Source organism: Colias eurytheme, chromosome 24 (assembly GCF_061535395.1).
Source record: "Colias eurytheme isolate Ceu_HAF_F1 chromosome 24, ilColEury1 Martin Lab GWU primary, whole genome shotgun sequence".
Lineage (NCBI taxonomy): Eukaryota > Metazoa > Arthropoda > Insecta > Lepidoptera > Pieridae > Colias > Colias eurytheme.
This window is the reverse complement of record NC_143003.1, coordinates 8,109,026-8,112,040: the sequence shown is the minus strand read 5'-3', so window position 1 is coordinate 8,112,040 and position 3,015 is coordinate 8,109,026. Positions and strand designations below refer to the sequence as shown.

Genomic DNA, 3,015 nt, shown 5'->3' with positions numbered 1-3,015 from the left:
GCCGCGGTCGGAATGATATTTTTTTAAATAAAAAAAATGTATGCGTGTACTAGTACACACGTAAGAAGTGAAACTTCTTTATGACCTTGAAAATGTCACGAATATGGCGTAACGCAAAAATGTCACGCGTACGGCGTAACGCAAAAATGTCACGCGTACGGCGTAACGCAAAAATGTTACACTAAATTTTTGTCCAACCCCGATAAAGAAGTTTCACTTCAAAAATTGTTTAAAAAAAAACACAAAATATATTGACGCATGTATTTATTTTTTGCACTCTATTATAATTGTAATTATTCATTACAAATAATCAAAATAAAATAGCCAGAACAAAGTTAGGACCTGGTAGGGTAGGTAGGCAGGTACAGCAATGTGAGACGAACACTGGCTTATTTATACCAATAATAATGTATTATAAACATTAAATTAAGTTTATTTTCTAACAACAAAAATACATAATATTAGCTAATGTGAAAGCGAATCAACCAATCATCCCACAAAAATGAAATGTGCACACAAATATTCATCCAAATCGGTTCATGTCATTAGGAGGAGTGACTGCAGCGCCATCTTCCGGGCCCAATTGTGTTTCCAGATCACCCAGGAACTCAATTTAATATACTTACATTACACAAAATTTTTCGAAATGAAAACTCACATTACTATGTAAATATGAATATAAACCTGTTTTATTACTAAGCAATTTCCCGCACAGGTGTAGTAAGTATAAATGAAATAAATATCAACATCAAATTCTTTATACAACATACTTATCTACCACCTTCTAAGAAATGTAATTCTTGAAATTATTTCGTATTTTTTTTAAATATAATACTACTCCAATGAGCTCCTGTTCCATATTATGTCCGCCATACTTCCACTAAGTTCACCATGATTTTTTATTTCTTTGCACTTTGTTGCTTTTTGCTAAAAATGGAATCATGCGATAAAACCAGTAGAGCTTTGATAACATACATTTTTGACTGAATAAAGGTACTTACGAAGGAGTGGATTCACATTGTGAACAATCAGTGGGTTTATTTTCCTTCTGGATTCCGGATTTCTGAACAGATTATTTATGCTGTAAATGAAAAAATCTTACACATTCGTTATGTACTTAAAACAGGGGTACATATCAAACATCGTCTATAATACAATTATCATCAAATTTAAAATAAAACCAACTTACTTCATTAATTTGTTCCAATTGTAAGCATTCTTTTTCCTCCAACCTTTATGTTTCTTCTTCTTATTTTCTTTATTGTCCCCATTTGTCTTATCGTGTTGTCACCCTTTTTTACGATTGCGCGAGCGACACAAGTTCCCCGTGTGACGGCCGTAGCGGGAATGACTCGTGCAGCGATCGGGGTAGGAAGGTACAGGGCGGCTCTCGATATATTGGCTGGTCGCGCGCTAATTTCAAGTATTTCTTGTTTATTTCAAAACCATCGCATATTTCAAAATTCTAACACGGTAGACGTATAGGTTGTATATTTTATAGTTAATATCCAAAAAGTCGTAACTTTACGTTTGTTATTTTGAAGATGCCAGAGATTAAAAAAAAATAACAATGATAACTTTGTATTTTTTTTCTATCGAGAAAATATCATGGAATCATGTTTCTAAAACGGTAGACGTATTGTGTTACTATTGAACTTTCTTGTCAAGAATTTTCATCACGACAACTTTAATAATATAAAAATTACGAAGGTTTGAAAAGGGCCGTAAATGTTAGAAAAATTAATTCATCACCTTAATAATAATAATTACGTTACCTCTTGTTATCTTGTATTAGAGACTATAAATAGGTGGAAGTTTGCTGAAAGTACTAAATACGACGCTGACTCCCAGAAGTCTTATGTTTAAAGTACGTACATAAATAGTCCTACAAGTATGGACAGTTATATTGGCGTCATACAAACTTTCGGAAGTAATATTACAGTTATTGCACATATTTGGGAACAGCGATGATCGCCGGCCATCAAGTGCGCTCTTTAGCCTCCGATATGATACAAAAGACTGATCGCTGACGCTTGTCGCTTGGCGGGATCATGTTCATGAGCGGCGCGATTTGTGCTATAGATAACATAGGTAGAAAATATGAAGAGCCAATGCGACGGCATTTTAAGTTAGTTAAACTTATAATAATTATATATGTGGTAATTTTATTTTAATAGTATAACCGCCTCATATTACTTAGTTAACACGTTCACTGCGGCATGTCCAGTATCGGGCCATCAGCGACTACACCACAGTGCGGCGCCCAAAATCGCAGTTTTCACTGTGGTGCGGCGAGGTTTTTTATATGTTAATCAATGATTAGAAAAGAGACAAATATATTTTTGTGATCACAGTTTGAAGTAGGACTCAATTTCGTTTAAAAATCGTATGGCAAAATATTGGACACACGCATAGAAAAGAAACCGTTTCTTTTGTGTGCGGCATGTCAAATATTTTGCCATGGACAAGCACCTCATGCCGCACTGTACTGCGAGCGCGCCGCGTGTCAATCTCGCATAGTGATGTACCAGGACCGCACGCGTCGTTATCAAATTTTTAAATGACAATGATACCTTAGAGGCTTTAGTTTTTTTACTTTCTTTTATTTCGTAGCATAAATGCAAAAATGTGATGACAGTTGTGAAAATAATATAAAACATTAAAACAAAAGTTACTGAACAAATTAAAACAAAAGTTACTGAACAATTTCCTGATAGTACTCTATCAAGTACCTTGTTTTATATGTGTTTTTTTTTGTATCGACGATCTCGTTATCTGTTAACAAACAGACTGAAATATACAAAATTGATTTATATCGATATCGATGTTTTATTTTACAGTGTTTCCCATCGCTATTACTGTAAACATGCCGTATCAACGCAGTGCGGGATGGCAAATAATTTTTCACAAAATCAGGGGTTTACATTTTCCCTCATATCTTTTAAACTATTGAGTCAAACTAAAAGCTATTTATGCGGTATATACAAGACTATATATACTATTATCCGAAAAAAA

General features: G+C 34.1%; 1 long non-coding RNA gene across 1 annotated transcript; it reads right to left on the bottom strand.

The window, feature by feature from the left end:
* Positions 1 to 659: 659 nt before the first annotated feature.
* LOC149898063 (uncharacterized) lies at positions 660 to 1,758 on the bottom strand. The gene is made up of 3 exons (XR_016458107.1): positions 1,190 to 1,758; positions 1,002 to 1,063; positions 660 to 927 (listed from the first exon to the last, which is right to left on the bottom strand). It is a non-coding gene; the product is annotated as an uncharacterized LOC149898063 (long non-coding RNA).
* Positions 1,759 to 3,015: the final 1,257 nt, after the last annotated feature.